The sequence below is a fragment of the Triturus cristatus genome, chromosome 3_2, assembly GCF_964204655.1.
Source record: "Triturus cristatus chromosome 3_2, aTriCri1.1, whole genome shotgun sequence".
NCBI lineage: Eukaryota > Metazoa > Chordata > Amphibia > Caudata > Salamandridae > Triturus > Triturus cristatus.
The window spans coordinates 278223074-278245798 of record NC_140584.1 but is presented as its reverse complement, the minus strand read 5'-3'; positions in this window follow the sequence as shown (position 1 = coordinate 278245798).

The following is a 22725-nucleotide window of genomic DNA, read 5'->3' as shown; positions in this document are numbered from 1 at the left end:
CTGCAAGCATTGGTCATGTGGATAAACTGCCAGCCCAGATGACCTTGTGAAAGAGTGACTACACACAGACCAGGGAACACATGGCAAGGAGGGGAAGGGAGGAAGGACAGCACCGCTATACTGTGGGTGACAGGACCTGCACCGCACATTTAAACACTGGCAGTGTATCCATGCAACTGCGCAATTACAAATGCTGGTGACACACAACAAACACACATGTACCTACCCCCTTCCTGCTGCTGCTTCTCCCGTAAGCGCCTGTCCATGTCTGGAAAGACCACCGCCAGCACACGCTTGTGGATGTGGGTCAGACGGCGACGCCCATGGTTCTTACGGCCCACAGGTGAGTCCCCCAGCAGGACCCGTGCGATCCTCCGCGTCCAGCACCGGATATCCTGCCAGCGTTTTCTCACCTGGGCCAGGCGCCGCTTGCGACCCTCGGTCCTCCTCACGGCACTGACGGCGTCCCTCCAAATCTGCTCCTTGGCAGCGGCGCCTACTTGTGGGGTTGAAAAAGTGAGACTACATCAATACACCTGCCACATGTCACAGAGACACACATTAGAACAATTTTGCTGGTTTCAACAAGGCATAGTATGCAGCCAAAGCATTCCACCTTTGTCATAGGGACATTTTTCTCTGTGTAAGGGCAAATGCACCACGTGCCATTGAAAGTACACAGGTGGCATGAGGGGTACGACACAATAAATGATCCAGACTCACACTGTGCATCAGAAGGTACACCAGGATTATGTGCAGCACCTCAAAGCAGTCACATGCCACAGGCCACTGACGCTACATCAGCAGAGTACACATACACACACAGGCACAGGACATTCACCTGCCATTGCCAAAAGCAGCTACAAACCTCACTCTGCACATGTGCCACTAGACTGGGGGGCTCACAGGTGTGGGGCTGGCTCTGCACGTCAGACACACAGCACTGCTCCCTGCTCGCATCAGATGGGCAGGGTATATCCATCCCTCATGCAGCTTGGGTGCTACACTCCACATATGCACCCACCCACATGACAGGGGACTCACACACACCGATGTCCAGGGTACGCCCACATCATGTGGACACTCTCAGCACAGGTACACTGAACTAACACACATCTGTGGGTACAGTCACCTGTCACACTGGGCTGACCACATAATCACATGAGGACTGTAGAAGCAACATTCCCAGGAGGATTAGACAGGCAGAATGTGGCATGCACCATGCAGTGATTGTCACAGTAAACACAATGCAAGTGAGGACGGCAGACATGCACCACAGCATGCTCTGGCTGGGAGACATCAGGCATTCCCCCCCCTGGGACCCACTCTACAGTACAATGCATGTGTGTCACACCTGGACACAATGCCAGAAGTCCCAGTCACAAAAAAGGGACACAGTCTGTGCTAGTGTACTCTGCACTCACCTGAAACCCTGGTCGCCCATACAGCATGGGGTACTGTGGGAGGATCACATCCAGCAATGCCAGATTCTCCTCCAGGGTGAAAGGCTGGGCCCTCTCCACAGACCTTGACATGGTGCCAGGGAATCACGAGCAGCAGCAGTGTTGTAGAATCAAAAGATGTGCAGGCAAGTGCTCTCTCATGGGACCTGGCTGCCTTATATCTGCCTTGCTGGCCTGTTTCATGCACAGAAGTCCAGTGATTGGTCACTCACATTTGCATCCTATGTTTCCTCCAATCCCTTTAAACCTAGCACAGTCAGTGGCTTTGCTCTTTTTTTTTCTTGAGCATGATGTAAACTCCACAACCACTTTGCAACAAAGTAGATTCATTCAAACCGACTTTTGCTGGGCACCTGATGAAAAAAAATCAAACTTTAAACTTGGTCTCCATGACAACCAGCATGCATGTAGGGCTTTATATTTGTCCCTCATGTGTCCCCTATGTAATTTGGAGATTCACACACAGGTACGGTGCGTTCCGGGGCCCTAGGGCACCCCAAATGCATAGCAACGGCCCGTACAGGCGTGTGTACGGTCCGTATCACTATGGGTACGCATACGCGAGCAAACCCATAGTGATACGGACCATACACACGCGTGTACGCTCACTATCACTATGGGTGTGCTCGCGTATGCGTACCCATAGTGATACGGACCGTACACACGCCTGTACGCTCACTATCACTATGGGTGTGCTCGCGTATGCGTACCCATAGTGATACGGACCGTACACACACGTGTACGCTCACTATCACTATGGGTGTGCTCGCGTATGCGTACCCATAGTGATACGGACCGTACACACGCCTGTACGCTCACTATCACTATGGGAGTGCTCGCGTATGCGTACCCATAGTGATACGGACCGTACACACGCGTGTACGCTCACTATCACTATGGGTGTGCTCGCGTATGCGTACCCATAGTGATACGGACCGTACACATGCCTGTACGCTCACTATCACTATGGGAGTGCTCGCGTATGCGTACCCATAGTGATACGGACCGTACACACGCGTGTACGCTCACTATTACTATGGGTAGGCCTACAGCAGCACTCTCATAGTGATAGGGAACGTACACACGCCCTCAGAGCGAATGTACGGTGCCTTACACATATAACAGTGGTGACAGGCAGCACACAGAAAGGAATAGAGCTGACATACTTGTCCATGGATGGACATCAAGGCATTGTCTGTGCAGTACTACATGTGTGGGGCACAGGTGTGAAAGGCTGTGATGTGGCACATTACTCCTGAGTTGTGAAGGCAATAGATGTATGATGAGATGTGTACAGATGTTATGTGTGACGGTGCACTATGTGCCAGACATGCCCTTCACTCCTTTGACATGTGTGCATGTCGTACAGCACACTTGAGATGAGCGTCACTGGCATGGCACAGTCAACAACACACGCAAGTGTCCCCTGATGCCCGCTACAGGGGTTACCACACCAGACATGTGACTACCTACGGTGCACGATGTGACTATGTCATGTATGTGTGGTGTGTTCACATTAGCTTGATGTTGGTGTTCCCTCAAAAGCATCTGCTGTTGCTGCAACCAACATGTGTCTGTGTGTAGATGGCCATGGCACACTGTTACGCACACCAGGCCACATGTGGTATCGGATGTAAGGTGTGTATGTATGCATGGGACACGGAGTAGCGTAACAAGGACCTGTCTGCATCCTCTCAATGTATGTGTGGTCAGTCATGACATGTACACCTTCATGGCAAGGTGTGTGGGCTGTCCTAGTGTAATGTCATGTGACCTGTGGCTCTAGTGTTCAGCTACCTGTCTCTGCAATCAACATCCTACTTCTGCTGATATGTTGATGTATGTCACTCCTGTCTTGCGTCTGGCTGTTCACTTACACTGGGACACAGTTAGTCCCATGCCATGGGATGTGGAGGTTCACAATCTCCGTGTGTAGCTGGGTCTTGGTAGGAGTGTCACCTGGCAGCCATACGTGTCCAGGGCATGTAGCACATACCTGACTCCGTATGTAGCATATGTGTATTGACAGATTAACATGTGCTCAGTACATATAAATTGTTGTTGTAGTGCACTCACTCTTCCTTGTCAATTCCAAATTACTGCAGAGCGCCGCCTCTTCCCCGACCAATTCTGGACTTGGCTGACATGCGGGAGAATGACTGTATACGCTGCTACCGCTTCCCCCAACCGTTGATTGAGGAGTTGACGGCAAGGCTGGCACCACACCTGCAACCGCTGCACAGGTATCCTACGGCACTGACACCCAAGCTGAAGGTAATGGCAGCCCTACATTTTCTTGCCACGGGTACCTTTCAATATACCATAGCTCATGTTGGTGGCATAGCCCAGAGCATGTTCAGCCGTGTGCTGCATGATTTTTTAGAGGCCATGTTGCTTCACCTGGATGAGTTCATCCATTTCCCAACTCCTGAACAGTTGACTGGTGTCAAGCGTGGATTCTATGCCCTGGGAGGGATGCCCCATGTCATTGGGTCCATAGATGGGACACATGTGGCTTTGGTACCACCACAGGCACAGGAGGTAGCGTACAGGAATCGCAAGCACTACCACTCCATCAATGCCCTTGTGGTGTGTCTGTCCAACATGGTGATTTCACATGTCTGTGCTCGTTTTCCAGGATCAGCACATGATGCCTACATCATGAGGCGTAGCAGGGTGCCTGAAATGATGACGCAGCTGCGCAACGAACGAGCATGTGTTGTTGGTGGGTACACTCTGTCTGTCCTGTATTTTGCGTAGACTTCCAGCCCGACCGCTTCTCCTGTCCTACTTATATCCATGTGGTTTCCATGTAGGGGACGCTGGCTATCCCAACATGCCATGGCTGATCACACCTCTCCGCAACCCCAGCACGCCGGCCTAGCTCCGCTACAACACCGCCCATGGCCGGACAAGGCGAGTGATAGAGAGGACATTTGGCCTCCTGAAGAGCCGAATCAGGTGCCTAGACAAGACCGGCGGCGCCCTCCCATATGCCCCGGCAAAGGTCTGCAAAATCTTCATGGTCTGCTGCATGCTGCACAACATGGCAGTTGAGAAAGCTGTGCCACTCATCCTGGATCAAGATGATCAGGACCATCCACCCGTGGAGGACGAAGGGCTTGGCAATGGGGCTAGTGATGTGGAGGATGTGGTTCCGCAAGAGGACATCCGGAATCGGCTCATACGCGACTTCTTTGCTTAGTGGTGAGTACCAGTGTCTGAGTGTGCACGCATTGGTCCCCGTATGGCATGTGTTGCGATGTGTGTGTCCATCTGCATGTATGCCACGTGAGTCAGAGGTGTGTGTGGATGTGTCACTCGAGTGATGGTGCCAGTGATGAGTGTATTTCCACAGTCATAATTGTGACCTAGCATGTTGTCATCCTTACATGTGTCGAGTACATGCACATGCAAGTGGATGTGCTTTTTGTGGCTGACTTCTTGTGTGTCTCTCATCCCCAGGTACTTGCGCATGCCGTCTGCTGGTTGCATTGTTGTGGCACTGCTATTCCTCATGGACACGTCATCGTGTGCTGACTCAGCGTTACATGCACGGACAAGTTTGGAAGTCTCCTTAGGGTAAGGGATGCATCAGGGGTGTATTGGGTGTGGCAGTTGTTTACGATGTGGGCACACTGCCCCTGTCGATGTTTGGTTCCTCTGCAGACATGTCGCATCACCATGGGACACATGACATGTAGCTGGATACACCTGAATATATGGTCAGACTTGTTGACAGTCATCTGTAATGGGATAGTGGATTGTGATGATGGCATCAATGTGTGTAACACTGCCCTCGGACACATACGGTTTGCATTGGCTTGACATGGTGTGGGACTTCCACATCAGAGGATCAATGGTGTATGGCAGCCTCTCCGTGAGCAGCAGGGGGTGTTTAGCTGTTACCCGACACTTGTGTGCCAGTTCCATGGATATCAAGCATTTGTGGTGCAGAAGGGGGGTGCCAGTGTTGGACCCACATGTTACTCCACATGACCTGTGTATGTGTACTCCGAGTTGCCTCTGCATTCCGGAATACATGACTAATAAAGGTGTCCCTATGCCTCCAAGGTGCCTCTTCTCAGTCAATGCTGGTGTGTTGCCATGGTGCATACGGCATGTCTGGCATGGTTTTCAGTGATAGTGGCTATGTCTCTATGTGTAGAGTAGCAAGATGCAAGCTGTTTGTTTGGGATTAGACTCTGTATTGTGCATGATGTCCATGACTGTGTGGGTATTGTGACATGTGCCATCCCCATGCATCCAACGTTGGCCAGGCCACCATTCTCTGCATCCACCTTACTCAAGGTTGCAGGACATGGTTCTGCCACCTGTCTACACATACCTGGGTGCCCCCCAGGACACTCCACATGATCCCTGACCTCTGCGCATGACTGTTGCTGTACTCAATATGTCTGTCGGCACGGTTGTGCGACCACCCCCTCAGCTGGTTGGGCCCATCACGGGTGTGTATGGTGCTCCATGTCTGTCTTGCCTAATACATTGTGACCCATGTGTGTCCTGTTCCAGACTCAGGCCCCAGGGTATGGATGGTTGAAGTCATATGAGAACTCAGGCATGGTTAGACTTTACAAGACACATGTAAGGTAATAATGCAAAATGTAGGCATCATCTCTTGATCGTGTAAGTTTTTATTTGTGTTGGGGCACGTGTTGGGGGGGGGGGGGTATGACAAGAGGGGCTTTCCGGGTGTGTGGAATCCAAAGTTCACTGGGGGAGTTGGTGTCCTTGCCATTGGAAATCATCAGAGTCCATGCCACAGTCTTTGTCAACATTGGTCAGACAGTGACCAGCAAGTCCATGTGGCAGAGAATGTCATTTGCTGGTGTGCTGCTGTTGGGCCAGTGGGCCAGGTGCCAGGCCAGGTGTCCTGGGAGATGGTGCTGTTGCGCCGACCCTCACGGTCTTTTCCGTGGACGACCCGCCCTCCTGCGGGAACCCTCAGAAGCAGGCCGTGACGATGTTTGGGATGCTCCGTCGGATGTATCCTCCTCCTCCTGATCCCTCCCTGTGGGTGGTGATGTTCTTCACCTGGTGGCACAGGGAGGGTTGCCCTTGTTGCCGGCTATCCGACGGAGTGAACGGTTAATTCCCGTGAGCACCATCACGAGCTCAGCCTGTCTGTCCTCCATCCGTCCTTGGTGTCGCAGTTGACAGGCATGTTGCTCCGCATGTTGCTGGGCCTGCTGGGTCTTGATCTCCTCGAGGGTCCCCTTCATCTTGTTGAGGGCAGACACAACCTGGCTCATGCCCGTGGTGTCCTGCCGGTATGTGTCCAGGATGTTTCTTACATGGGAATATACCGGTTCCGCAGCCAACTGGTCAGGCTCGCGCCTCCGCCGTCCTCCACTCCCACCACCCCTGCCCACTTGCACCTGGCCTGCCCTTGTGGGCACATCGGGTCTCCGGGACCCCTGAGGGGTGGCATTTGCGTTGTCGCCTGCCTCCTCCTGGGTGCCCGGTACACCGTGTTCCTCCTGGTCAGCCCGGCTGCGTTGTGGTGGTGGGGCAGGGATCCTGGGTGTCTCCTGGGATGTGGCAGGAGTGGGGTGGTGGTTGGCCCAGTTGTACCTGACGCAGGTGCTGCAGGTGGTTGGACACCAGAGGGGCCAGGTTGGTCGGGGTCGTCCACAGAGTGGTGAGAGTCATCGCTGCCGGTGGGATCGTCATCCCGCAGAGCCAGGTCCTGTGAGTCTTCCCCCCCAGTGTTGGGGGGTGATCCACGACGTTGACCTGTGTGTGAGAGAGACAATGTTATTTTTGTTCCATGCAACATCCATGTTTCATACGTTTCAAAGTTGGCACATTTCCTCTGGGTATTTGGATATGTCTTGCATTCCACTCACAGTGCACTTGTGCATGGGTATGTCCCTTGGCCACAGCTTTTGAGATTTTACCTATGTGTGACACAGTCTTACTTGCTGCGTCAATTGTGACTGCAGTCAGCAGTGGAGTGAGCAGGTGTGGCGAGCCATGCATTGGCACCTTCCGTGTTGCACTGTACGTGGGCACATGGAGTTGTTCCACACACTTATATAATGCATGTAGCTGGCGTTGTGCTCGTGCACAGGTTGAGACATGGCCCAGTGTTTTGCCATGGAGAAGAGAGGGGGATTCAGGCACTGGGCACCCTTGTCTACATGCACGCAGTACACCTGCTGACGAGCAGACATTCCCACACCACCCAAGGCTGAATTGGTCTCCCTGCGTATCCCTTTCTCACTCCCTCTCTGTCCCCCTCTCCCTCCCTCCCTGTGTCAGCCTCCTCCCTCTGTCTGTCTCCCTGTGTCTCCCTCCCTCTCTCTCCCCCTCTCCCTCCCTCTGTGTGTCACCCTTTGTCACCTCAGCCCAGCTTCCTAGGCACACACTTTTTGCAGATCTTTTAATGGCCCTTGGCTTGTTCATGTGAGTTTGTTTCTGATCTCCAGGCTCCCATTGGGTGTAGTGTCTGTGTCTGCGCTGCTGCTGTGGTGGTGTGTGCTGCCACTCTTTCACAGTGTTGGCTGTTCATTGGCTGCTGTCATGTGCAAAAAGTGCCTTCACCCCCATGTCTTCATGCAAGGCGTCCGCCATTTGCAGGCAAGTCTTTCCTGTGTGGGGACACACTGTTTGTCTGGCTGTGACCTAGGCCATATGGGCAGAGGGCATTGTTGTCTGCTTCTGAGTTGCACTATGTGATTTTTGAGGCCCACACTCCCGCCATCCGGGTTACCGTGTCTTGTGTTGGTGTTTTCTGTGGCCTGTGACTTGGCATTGTCCAGCTGGATGCATGGGGCATGGTGGCGCTAGTGGCATGCGCGTGTTTATGGAGTGTGGTTGAGTCATGCGATAGCTTTGGGGTGGTTGCGTGCATGATTGTGAGTTTGGTTGTGGATGACGTTTCCCCCATGTGAGGTGAGTTGTTTGTGTACTCACCAGGCTCTCGGAGTCCTTCTACTCCCTCCACTGCCACCGCCGGCAGTATGGCCATCACCTTCTCCTCCCAGGGATGGTATTGTACGCGTCTGCGGGGCGGCCCTCTTCCAGTGATGTTGGCCTGGTTGTGGTCGTCGGTCATTTTGGCTCGGAACCTCCTCCGCAGATCGTACCACCTGGCTTGGCATTCATGCCTGGTCCTTCTGGTGGACGCAACAGCATTCACAGCATCGACAATCGTCTGCCACATGGCTGTTTTTTTGGAAATGCTGGTCTGTCTGACCAATGTTCCAAAGAGGTGTGGCTCGACTCTGAGGATTTCGTCGACAAGGACCTCCAACTCTTGGCTAGTGAACTTTGGATTCTTGTTAGTGGGCATGGTGAGGGGTGTGGGTGTGGATGGTTGTGGGGGGTGTGGGTGTGGATGGTTGTGGGGGGTGTGGGTGTGGATGGTTGAGGGTGTGTGGGTGTGGTTGTGCAGGTGTGTGAATGTGATGAGGGGGTGTTTGTGAAGGTGGTTGTGTGAAGGTGTGCAGGTGTAAGGTGTAGTGGTGGTTGTAGTATGGTGCAGTTGTTTCTCTGTGTGGTCTGGCAGCAGTGGGTCTGTTGCAAAGGATCATGGTTTGTGTGTGTTGGGCCTTTTTATTGGTCCATTGGTGGGTGTGGCTGTGTTTGAACTTTGGGTGGGTGTGTTATAAGGAGTGGTTGTGTTTTGGGCCTCTGTTTGGGAGTTTGGCAGTTGCAGGTCAGTGAATAGGTTGTATTTGTGCTTTTTGGACATGTTTTGTGGCTTTGTGCGATTCGAATGGAGTCTTCTTGTGTTGTTTTGCTTTGTCCTGGTTGTGTACGTGTGTTTTTAGCGTCTGTACGGTGCGTACATCGGCCATTTTGTTGTACAGTGCTGGCTTGGTACGACTCGTACATGCGCGATGTTGGGTGAGGGTGCTGGTGTTGGGGCCTGGGGTGCGCTCCGTACTTAGACTGGTGGGGTGTGTGTTCGCTCCGTACATACGCGGGTATGGGTACGGTCCGTACATACACTGTTGGGGTGGGGGTACGCTCCATACATACGCGGGTGGGGGCATGGTCCGTACATACACGGTTGGGGTGGGGGTACGCTCCATACATACGCGGGTGGGGGTACGGTCCGTACATACACGGTTGGGGTGGGGGTACGCTCCATACATACGCGGGTGGGGGTACGGTCCATACATACACGGTTGGGGTGGGGGTATGCTCCATACATACGCGGGTGAGGGTACGGTCCGTACATACACGGTTGGGGTGGGGGTACGCTCCATACATACGCGGGTGAGGGTACGGTCCGTACATACACGGTTGGGGTGGGGGGTACGCTCCATACATACGCGGGTGGGGGTACGGTCCGTACATACACGGTTGGGGTGGGGGTACGCTCCATACATACGCGGGTGAGGGTACGGTCCGTACATACACGGTTGGGGTGGGGGTATGCTCCATACATACGCGGGTGAGGGTACGGTCCGTACATACACGGTGGGGGTGGGGGTACGCTCCATACATACGCGGGTGTGGGTACGGTCCGTACATACACGGTTGGGGTGGGGGTATGCTCCATACATACGCGGGTGTGGGTACGGTCTGTACATACACGGTTGAGGTGGGGGTACGCTCCATTCATACGCGGGTGGGGGTACGGTCCGTACATACACTGTTGGGGTGGGGGTACGCTCCATACATACGCGGGTGAGGGTACGGGCCGTACATACACGGTTGGGGTGGGGGTACGCTCCATACATACGCGGGTGTGGGTACGGTCCGTACATATACGGTTGGGGTGGGGGTACGCTCCATACATACGCGGGTGTGGGTACGGTCCGTACATACACGGTTGGGGTGGGGGTACGCTCCATACATACGCGGGTGTGGGTACGGTCCGTACATACACGGTTGGGGTGGGGGTACGCTCCATACATACGCGGGTGGGGGTACGGTCCGTACATACACTGTTGGGGTGGGGGTACGCTCCATACATACGCGGGTGTGGGTACGGTCCGTACATACACGGTTGGGGTGGGGGTACGCTCCATACATACGTGGGTGTGGGTACGGGCCGTACATACACGGTTGGGGTGGGGGTACTCTCCATACATATGCGGGTGGGGGTACGGGCCGTACGTACACGGTGTATATACACGGGTGGGTGTACGGTCCGTACGTACGGGGGTGTACATGCACGGGTGGGGGTTCGGCGCGTACATACGAGGGCTGGGGGGGTGGTTGGGTGCGTACATACGGGGGCTGGGGGGGGTGTTGGGCGCGTATGCGGGCACATGTCTCCATGGTTGCTATAGGAGTTCGGTGCGGACGGTGTTTTTTCCATCCGGTTGTAACATCGGACGCATGGGATGGATCGTACTTGCGCGGTCGGACTTCACTTTTCACATTTGTACGGAAAATCGTCCGGGAACGTGTCGGACACATTTTCCGACCCGAGGATGTGTGGGGAATTATTCCCAATGCGATTCGTATGGACTTTTTACCATGCGAATCGTACTTGGCAGTTTGTACGGCACTTGTACGATTCGTATGGTAAAAAGACCGGATACGAGTCGTACGGGGAATTTTTTTCCAGGATCCTAATCGGCACCAAAGTAGAGGACATTACCACTGGGGTAATGAAAGTCATTGTGCTACTTCTAAAGTGTGTTTGATAAGTGACAAGACTTGCAGGTTGTGGAAGAAATGAGCCTTGAAGTAAGGTGAGTGGTAACAAATTCGTCCACAGAACTGACTTGAAGATCAGCATGTGGTTTTGACTTGACTTACACATTCACTTGATTAGCTCACCCAAAAATGGGCAACCCTTTTATGCGGTATGTGTTCATACCCCACTGACATTGATCCGGAGAAACTTAATTCACACCCCAAATACTCCGATAAATATATCAGGTTGACCCATGTACCTCATGGATGAGTATCACAACCATTGAAGATGGTGGCATCCTTATGAATAATGCGGTTCACATTCCCCAAATCCATCCTCCTCTCCACAGTTTAACTGTCATTCTGTACTCTAAGCTGCAGTAACCTTTTAATCTTCCTTTTCCCATATTGTACATGTAGTACATCACATTTTCCTTCTTCGCTGTCAGTTGTATTCCCCCTTCCCCACATTCACATTATGGTTGAATTTGACAGCGATAGTGTGAAGGGGTGGAGAGGAAATTAATTTAAAAAGTAATGGTGTGTTAAAAAACCAGTTGTGTTTGTCAAAGCGATCTAAACATCTTTTAGACCTGAAGGTTGGTACCATTCCTCCTGTTCAGTTGAAGGTCGGATATTGTCCTGTTGACATCCAGACCCAAATGAAGGCAGTAGTTAGCCGAGGTATATTCATAAAAAATAGCAAACACAAGGAGATGATGGACGGAGCACTGAAACTTTTCAGACACTCACCCCCAGTCACAGATCTGGGTTGAATCCATCATCGTTCTTTAGCTCACTTTGCCACCCCAGTCCAGTTTTTGTGTTGTATATAGAACATGAACTTTACTATTCTTTGTTAGCATCCATTGCCGTCTATGTGGAGGAATTCCAGACGGTTGGTTTGGAGCTACTATGGGATAAGGACTTGCTGAATGAATTGTCATTATCTTTAAACGTGACTTGAGCGTCTTTGGATATGACAAACACAGTTCCAGGTCTCTGGGAATGGGGAGAAATTCTCAGAGGTATATTAACTAAGATTATGTGCCGTACCTGTGTCACAAAAATGAAGCAATCAGTGCAAAATCTATGTTTTTTCCAATATACTTTTCAGCGCAAACTTTTTGAGCTTTGGAAATTCACTTGAAAGTAGCACAAAGCAGTGCCTAGCACTGCTTCGCATTACTTAGCACTAACAAGATGTCCCATGGGGGATACATGGGCATTCCCATACAACCACCCATGGTTTTGTACACAAACTCTTATCTACTAAAAACAGGGTTTTGCATCAAAAAGTAACGCCCTTTTGAAATAGGCAATATCAAGGAGAAATGCGGTTTTTTCTCCTTTCTGTTGCGACTTTGCATGTGTGCTGTACTGTTCAGCACATATACAAAGAAGGGACAGTTTGAAATTTGCCCTAAACATTGCATAACCATGGTGCAAAGCTGTGTGCGTGGTGCTTGGCAGCCTGATTGTGCTCAGGCGCTAGAAAGAGAGGAGGAGATAGCGGAGCGAGCAGAGATGCGGCGGAGTACTAGTCTGACTGTGTGTCAAGACAGTCAGACTACTACTGACTCTCTCAGGTCGGTCGGACGGTCACGGTCAGGGACAGGGTCCAAATCGGCCCGTCTCAAAACTGGCCCCCTGTCTCAAAACCGGCCCCCACCCCATCCAGCCTACCGGGGGATTGCCCGGTGCCCGGCATTATCAGTCCGGCCCTGAGGAGATTGTCAGATCTCTGTAGATACGGCGGTGTCCTACTCACCCTTCTCACTCAATGCAGCACATCATTTTTGCTGCTGTGCTACGTTGCTTCAGAATTTGATAAGTAGACCCCTCAGTGCATCCGGGGTTTCTTCTGTGGACTTGCAAACCATTCCTTGAGCAATGTTCAGGCCAGCAGGGCAGTTGTGTAACAAAACTTGAGGGGGGCCTCCCTGCAAGGTACGTGGAGGTCCCCCCTCTGGACTCAATCAGGAGCTCTCCGGCCAGGGTCCTGTGCTGAGGGGGCCCCTGGAGCTTAGGCCCCCCACACCCCAGGGGGTGTGGGGGCCTGTGTTACGCCACTGCAGCAAGGATAGAGGCAAATAAGACAACGATTCAGCTTGGCAGGAGGAAAGCATCTCAGTATTCACCTTCAGGTGTTCAGTGGAGATTGAAAGACCGAGGAGCACAGCTTTGAATGAAAAACAACCTCACCCATGCTTGTGGATGGGTGATTTCAAGTCTGAAAGTGAGCCAACCCAGGATATTCCCAGTAGAGTAGCATGATAACATGTCAGGCAAAGTTAGCTTGTGGTAGTCCTCACGTTAAGCCAGACATCTTGTTTGGTGGGGGGAGAGGGGGAGGGTGTTTGCATCTGGACGAATTTCCCTGGCCACGCAGGTCAGTTGACAATTTACTAGAAAATGAAAGGCTCACAGTAAAATATAGATAACAAGGTCTAACCATGACCTTGTGATGGCAGCCATAGGAACAGGCATTGGATAGGACAGGCCCATTTGTGTGAGGTAAAGCTCCCATGTGAAGAAATTACTCTTCCTAAAAATGGCAGAACACAGCACTTGCACACTGTCCTCGTTTGTAACTCGACAGGTAAAGCGATAGTCTGCACCAGAGTCAAGTGCACTGACAAACAGGAATTTATAATTATTTTCCGTCTGATCCACCCACATCTCCTACAGTGCCCTGCTGGCACTCCCCGCCTTCTCTCTCAAGGAATTAGTGTGGCCTGTAATAGTTGAACAGGCCTCGCGAGGCGCGGCGGCATGTAAATGCCAGCCAGAGCCGCCTATTTCATTTCCGCTCCAACAACACGGCGCAAAACTCTAATTAAAGCCGTCATCTCCGTGGGTGAACGAGAGATAAAGGAGAAAAGAGAATTAAAAACACAGCGCTTCGTTAAATTGCACCCCAGCAGGGATCAGCAGGGAAAATATTAAAATGCCAGTATCCTACCCGGGCAGCAGACTAGTCATAAATATTGCAGCTTTCCGCTGTGAGGGCTGTGGACAGCGAGGAGGGGAAAGTGTGAAAAAGCTTAAACCGCTCAGAGCAAACTTTTCTTAGTATTTCTTGAAAAGTACACCGGCTCCCCTCCCGCACTTAAGATAGGGACAGACAGAGGGCCATAAGAGGTCATTGCGTGATATCCCTGTGCATGGCCTGTTGTCATGGAAATGTCAATTGCAGAGCCAATCAAATGACGTGGCAGGTGAGGACCATAACAGTGAGTAAGGGTGGCCAGATTATGCAGCAACAAAAGACACATTTTGAGGTGCAATGTAGCACATTCCGTGTCAATATAATTTCGCTATCTTGTCATTTTAACACACTTTAATACGGCCTGCATCAATGTGTCACTTCATTAGTATGGCCAGCAGGGGCCCAATAGTTGGGTACAGGTGTTTTCAGTCGGGTGTGATGAGGAGTCTGTCTGATTTCATCTGGAATTATTACAGATACAAAGACAAAAACAGACGCACAGCACACGCTGTCTCTCGTCAATGTTTTAAATGTCTTTAAAATGTTGGTTATTTGACAAAATGTTATGTTTTAAGTACCCCTTACAATCTGCACTTCGCTCCTTTTTCACCACCTCTTAAACTCCCCTTTCGCACTGCTTCCCATATAATGTACTGTAACATGCTATGCCAGCATGCTTTTTGGAAATCCGAAGCTCACACTCCCCTAAGCTTACCGACCAAGCTACGCCCCTGATGGCCAGGTACCATTTCCACTGAGCCTGCCATGACAAAGCACCCTATCTGGTGCTGTTTTGTAACTATTGAGCCGTTTGAGTTGTAAACATAATTTGTTGTTGAAATGTGCACATTTTGCATCAGATGGTGATTATGTGGCAAGTGCAGTAAATCCTTAAATATACAGCAAATGCTATGGTTGCATGTCACATAATTCTAGAGGCTCAGCCTCTATGCGAATCCACCACTGACTGAACTGGCCCAAAAGACTGTGGTAGCTGAAGGGCACTCTACTAATGTCTTCACACACTTCTGGTGGGTTGTGGTGTGGAATATTGAGTAGGGAATATCGTTATTTCTTAATATCATCACCAAAATCTGGAGAACACAAATATTGAACAGTGAGTGCATAAAGGAAACTACACATTTACTATTTTTAACTCCATTTCCATGTTGGAATGTAGGATCTGCTTCTTATGGTTACCCCCACTTTTTGATTGATATTGCACTGTTTTTGATTAGTCTGACTGGGATCCTGCTAATCAGGGCTCCAGTCTATCTGCTTTCTCCCTTAAATTGTCATGCTTATAATTTGGCACACTCCAGATTGAATACTGGGGTACCCTTAAAAGTCCCTAGTATATGGTACCCATGTACCCAGGGCATAGGTACCCCAGAGGCCTCCCATGGGCTGAATAATTTATTATGCCACCCATAAGGGGCCATGCAAAATGGCACTACAGGTCTGCTACTGCAACCTGTGTAAGATGGTGCTTGCACCACTTACTTTAGATATAGGTTCACTATATCTATAGGTCGCTACACTAAAACTTATAAATCACCCCTATAGCAGGCCTTATCAATCCTGAAGGCAGGGGGCTGGGTTTTTAGTGAGAGGGTGCCCCTGCATGAGCAGAGCCTCTCTGCAGCCTTCGGAGACCATTCTCCCGGGTTTTCTGTGACTCAGCTGGACATATAGGTAGAGGTGCATTATAACCTTGCGGTAAATGCTATCTCGAAAACGGCTGCATAGAAACATATCGTGTTTGGTATAAAACACCATGGAATCATACCTCCACACTGGTAACCGGTGTGGGAGGTATGATTCCACACTTCTGAAGTGACCTTGTGAGGGTCACTGGTCTATCCGGTGCCAGCCTCCTCTACCCGGTCAGCACAAAATGGATGCTGCCGACCAGAGACACATTTCTGCCCTCCTGCTACTCAGCCAAGCTCGAGCAGAGGAAGGCAGCACAATAGGCATCCTGTCACATAGGCATCCTGTCACACTCTGAGAGTGCCTGAAAGTCTGCACTGGGGGCACATGTGGTGTCCCTGTGCATAGTCCAGCTCAAACCAGTTCTGGGAGCCATTGGCTTCTGCTCTGGCGCGAAACTGAACAAAGGACATGGGTGTAACCACCCCTCTCTCCTTACCCTCCCCTAGGAGGGTCCCACAGATCTGTCCACCCCCTCTAGTGGGTACAAAAGGGCTTACCTGGCTGTAAGACTTAACATTTTACGTGGACAAGATTCTACAAGAAGAAACCACTGACCTTCGACCCTCTGGACACTCTGGACTTCGCTAAACTTTGACTGGGCCCAACTTTGTCTCCCTCTCCGTCCAAAGCCCGTCCAAAGCTTTGTCTGTGCCCTTGCTCCATACAGGCTCTGTGCAGGACCTGTGGTGCACTAAGGACAACTGAAGAATCTCCCTTGGAGTGAAGGAGTCACTCCCCTGCATTCGCAGGCACCTTAATGCAACTGACCAGTCTGCTGCTCCCAATCTCCTGCGGACTCTGAAGATTTCAGCAACACAGGAGGTGGATTTTTTAAGGTCCTCGAGGTCAATCTGCCCCTCCAGCAAGTTTGAGGCCAGTATCCCTTGTGGGACTGCATAATCTGAACCCCTGTGCACCGCGTCCATTCGCAGTTGCATATGTTTATTGGCAATTCCCGAGCTTTTGCATTGGACTCCGTGTAGTCCTGACCCCGAGCAGTATTGCATTGTTTGCACCAAAGAACTCTGGCCTCCTTCCACGAGTGCTCCGTGGACTGGTACTTTGCAATATTGCTCGAGGTCCCCTCCCCACTCCTGGTCATTCAACCTGTGGGTCCTCCTGAAGGTCATCTTGAATTGTGTTGGGCTTTCCTGGTTGCTCCAGACATGCCCTGACTCTCCATTGCTTGGTGAGTCCCCTGGACCTTGCTGGTCCACACCGTAACCTGCTTGACCTCCCTGAGTGGGTTGCTTTTGCCAAGGCTTGTCGGTGCTCCAGCCGGACACTGACCGCTCAGCCCTCGACATCCTTCGTGGGACAGCTCACCTCTGGCTCCTGATCATCGTTGACATGTCCTGGTCCTCGTGGCTGCAGAGTCAAGCATCCCTTCTTTGCACCTGAAGCACCCGACATCGGTGGGCATTCGTCTACGGAGCCCCTAGTCACTCTGAAGTGACCCAAACGCTGTCCCCTCTGCTTTCAGGTTCCTTCCTTCTAGAATCCAGGCTTGGATCCCACTGGAACCTTTTCACCTTCACTGCAGCAGTACTTCTTCACAACCCACCATTAAGAATGACAGCAGTTTCCGACACCACTCCAGACCTATGCTCTCTGCTCCTCTGGGATAGGTAACTCGGGTACTATGGTATCCACAGGTGGGGTGGCTCTCCAACCTCTTAAGTTCCAAAGAATTTGCTCGAAGTCCTCCTGGAAGGGTCCTTAAACTTTAAAGCTGTAACCGCTACATCCCCATAGAATTGTATGGACCCCCCTACCATGTTAGCACACTGCACCCTTCCTCTGTGGGGTCCCTATCTACACAACTTGGGTGGTTCCTTGGGGTCCCAGCGATTCTACATGCTCTAGACCTTGTCTTGATCCGAGTCGTGGTTGTTATACCAATATTTTAGTATATGATTTGGAGCCCACTGTGTATTGTGCTTCTTACACCTGTTCTATTGATCTCGTATTGTGTGGTTTGTGTTCTATCCTCATGTAGAGGATACTAGAGAGTGTTATATTAATAAATACATATTTTTATAGAACTACTGTGTGGTTCTCTTTTCATTTAGTCAATATAGGAGATGATGTTCTGGTAAAACAAGCTGCTTTGCATGCCTACAAGATTAAGCCTGAAGGTTGCTCCCCACAGCTACCAGTAGGATAGCTTTCTAAAAGGTTATATTTGACCTCATACATCATAAGGGTCGTTTGGACTGGTGCAAGGGGCCCACTTTAATTAGTGGACAGCATATACCAGGCCAACTTCTCACAATCTACATACCTTAGTGTAGTGTTAGTATAGGAAATCTATACATACCTACTTGTCTATATTTGTGGCCTCAATATTATGGCTAAGATATTAAGGCATAATGATATTCCCTACTTGATATGCAGGACTTACACCTTCCAATGATGTGTGGTGGGCAAGAAGACTGCTGAACAGCAGAGATAGCATAGAAACCCCTCAAACGTATTGTCTACGGTCTTCAATAAATTGCCATGGCGTCAAGTAATCAAAAGTTTTCAAAGACCGAAACTCATTCATTCAAACTAGACATGATTTGATTTGGAAGGGTTTTGGTGCCAGGACACGATATTATTTATAGTTGGTGCTAGTAAGAGCTTTCCAGCTTTTCATTTCATAGGAGTAGAAAAGAAAATAGATTTCATTTTTATCATTCCACACGAACTACTTGCTCTTCTACCTGCATTAAGAATAAATATATATTTTCTTGGTGTTTTGTCTTTCTGTTTTCCTTTCTTGTGTAATGGATAGAACTGGCTATGGAACCTTACAGGTCTAATTCCTAAGCTTAGAATGACGAGGATGGACCTAAACAAAAGCAGAAGCCTGCTTGGGGTCTAATCAGGCAACGGTACAAGAGGTAGTCCAGTCTCCAGTGGATGCAGTAATGCTTTCTTTTATTGGAGACTCTAATACAGTCTCATGTAGTAATCAGATTGCTCATGTAGCCACTTGTCAAGGGGAGGAGTCTCACTGTGTTCAGGGCCAGGGTGACTGCTGCGAAACCTCCTTGAGATAAGATGGAACCTGCTAGGAAGAGAAAGTGCTGTTCTGATGCATCTCTGAAGCAAGAGCACACAGGGTTGTTAGATCGCACAGGGAAGGTCTCCATGGGTGTTTCTTAGAAGAAGCTACAGTTTGTAATTTCATTGGGCCAGGAAAACAATACTAATATGGAAATATTACCTGTTGCTTTAGTGCCATCTCCTGTTTCAGGGGGATTGACTGAAGTTTATCAGGATCTCACTTGGTATGTGTTTCCGCAGGAATGAAATGGTCGGTCACGAAGAATATTCCCAGCCTCCGAGTCAAGCAGAAAAGTCCCAACTATATCATGGCCTAATCCTGCCCGCCCCAGAAGTGGGGATGGAAAGCCAAAGCTTCTTTTTCGGCGTCGCATTGAATTTCCTCTCTTTTCCTCCTGTAATTAAAATAATAGTTTTTTGAGTTATGAAGAATATTACGCTTTTTCCCCACACGAGACTGAAAGTAAGCACATGTAGGAGAAATACCTGACAATTCCAACTTCCGTCTAAATGTGCTTTAGTGCAGTGCTGCCCTTCTGGATTGGCTGATTGGTTACTGAAAAGGAAAGAACATAATGTAATTCCTTGAATTCCACTATTAGGCAATATATAAGTATTATTTAATATCTCACCTATCCTGCAGTCTGTAATTCTATGTTCTCAGAAATCTGCAAACAATTAAGCATTCCTTCATGCCTCACATAAAATTAGGTTTTCATGCAAACTAAATATAAATGATAATTATAACAAATTTAATGAAGCTTTTAGTAAAAGATGTAACTTCTAAAGCATTGATTACTCCCAAATGAAATACCACTAATAAATGTCCTTGTATTTCTTGTTTCTTTGATAGACAGCTGGTACACAAAAAAATTTACTCTATTCCCAATATACAAACAGGTAAGTTATTCTCTCATAATAATAAAGTGCTTTCAGCGCATTACCCAGAAGAAGTTAATGATGTCTACTTGTTGTTTTTTGCTCTTATTCTTCGGAGCAAACATGAAAAGAAAGAAAATGGAAGCCGCTCCAGGAGAACACGCACACCACAATTCTCCTCCCGATGCTGAGACAACAGGAACCAGACCTGCGACAGTGCAATGAAACCAGAATCATAGAAGACCCTAGGAAAGGACGCCGAGCAGAGCTCTGCACCAAGGAAGTTGACATAAGCAAGCAGGAAGTCCATCTAACGACGAGCAAATTCTTGCAAGGGAGCGCGCAGTCTTAAAAGCTACGTGCTCCTATCCTTAGGGGGGCCACAATATTCTGGGCCTGCATTCGACAAAGCGATTTAAGATGCCCTGGAGCACCTATAATTTGACTTTAATGTGATTTGTCACTAGAGGTCTGTGGAAAGAGTGCCATCGCCTTACTGCGGACTTCATGGGGTACTGGATACATTTCCTCATGGAGAAATTTAGCAGGAACAAATTGAGCTTCCAGTGTCTTAGACACATTTTGCAACATAAATTAGCTACTATCAAAGAGGATGATCCAGCTGTGGCTTCTTTGTGTCCACTAAAAGGGTGAGAACCATAAGAAAGGTATCAATAGGTCCCTTATAGTTCCAAAATAAATTACTAGATGTTCTAGGTCCCATTACCCAGAAACACGGTGAGAGAGAGAAGTAGTAGTCTCCACTGATAAGTGAGTAGAGCAGCCAGAAGGTGATATAGAAGTAAGAGAGATGGTGGATTCAGAGACTATGACAAGATCTAGTATGTGTCCCATGAAAAGAATCATTGAGGTGTTGGCAGTTTATGGAAGTAAGATAAACCTGTACATAGTTAGAGGTTGGGAAGTAAGTGGGAATTTACCGACATTGAGATTGGAGCGGTAGACAATTCCAGTAACCCAATTAGGAATGCCCCAATGTACGCTACATTCTTATGTATTCAATGTGATGTGTGACCACGTTAAAATTAAAAGAAAAGAATACATTCACAGAACAAGATCGAAATCAGCAATCTCCACAATTATCATTGTTATAAAATGGAGTAATAATTCCACTATGACATCATAAGTCAACTGTGCAAGAGTGAAACAAATCCCTTCATTCACCATATTTGTGACACCGAAAACAGGAGAAGCTGTTCAAATAATGAGTACATTGGAGTCTATGATAACAATCAGCTTTTTAAAAAGTTAACCAATTGGATATAGTATCAAAATACCTTGGGTAATTGAGGTATTCATCAGGGCAGGATAAGGCCCTCAGATTATCCATAGCATTTCTTTAAGGTTCCATTACTTTGATGAAAACATACTTTTCAAGCAGAGAAATTTTGACTCCACCCTTACACGTCACAAATACTTAACATAAACGTGCACTGAGTACATGATCTCTGTGTGGTCTAACAACATTAATGTAAAGTGTTGCACTTGACATCATTATTGAAGTGCATTGACTGTAGAATAAGAGAATCCATACATACACTGTGGGGTATATTTACAAAGGAAGTGGCGGAGTGCGGCGTTAGCCTACTTGGCTTAACACCGCTCTACGCCACTTTGGAAATGCAGGGCTGCACTGTATTTACAACAGCACGGTGCATCCCTGTGTTTCCCCCTGCGCTGGTGCGAATTACAGCTGCCTTGCACCAATGCGGGCACCTGCGTTGTGGGAATGAGTGTTTATATGCCGGAAGGTGTGCCTTTCTGCACATAAACAATTTTAAATGGTGATTGGTAACTTCTATGTGTGCTGCATTGTGCGAATATATGACGTTACAACGCGAACAAATACAATGCATGCTTTTACAACGCAACTTTTACAATGCAACTGACATTACATTGCAAGTTTTTACAATGCATACCATTACAACGCAAATATGGTATAATACATTAAATGATCCATTACAACGCATACTGCAACAATGTACACTTTTACAACGCGATATATATTATTTCTTTGTATAATAAACCCCTGGAGCGGGATGCAGGGAAAATAGGGGTTTTGGATGGGGAAGTGTATTAAAACGTGGAGACAAGAAATTAATACACAAGCATTAAAATAAATACTTGAGTACTAAAATAAATACTCACATTCAAACGTAACTATTTTTAAAATAAAAAAATATTTAAAAAACTCTTGCAACAGACACTATTTTAGAACACAATATTTAATAAAATTACTCATATATAAAAAAATAATACTCGAGTATCAAAATTAATACTCAAGTACTTTTTCCACAAATACTTTTATTATTTATATAATTTCACTACATATCACCAAAATATATAAAGCACATATAAAATAAATATCAAACTAAAATAATAAAAAATATATAATAATATATATTTTAACATAAACATTGAAACAACATTTAAAAAAGTAACCATATTAAAAAAATAAACATTGGAGGAGGAGCCTAGCGCGCAACCAAGATGGCCGCGTAGGCACAGGGCTCCCGAGGGCCTCCACAACCTCCCACGTCTATCCTGAATTGATCCTGATTTTATCGACGGGCTTCCACGGGCGAACCTACGTGGAGGTGATACCTGCTGTCCAAATTCAAATCGGACATCGGGAGCCGGAATAGTATCGACTCCAAGTTGGCGGCCTACTCCAGACCTTGCCCCGGACTCGAGTTGGCATGGTGCCCGGGCAGAAAGTGAACAACAACGGCTTGCAGGACTTGGGCCGGTGCGCACCCCCTACTTTCACTTTCGGTTTCGGGTCTCCTCGCTGAACCTGAGGGGCCTTGGATTGTCATTACACATTTACAGTGGGACGATTGGGTACCCTGCCTGCTCTTGGCCACTAGCTGGGACTACCCTTTGGGGTCTCCGAGGCGTTCTAGATTGGTTCTCCGGTGCTCGCTCATCGTGTTGGTGGCCGACACCCTTGACGCTCATCAGACAATGGTGGCT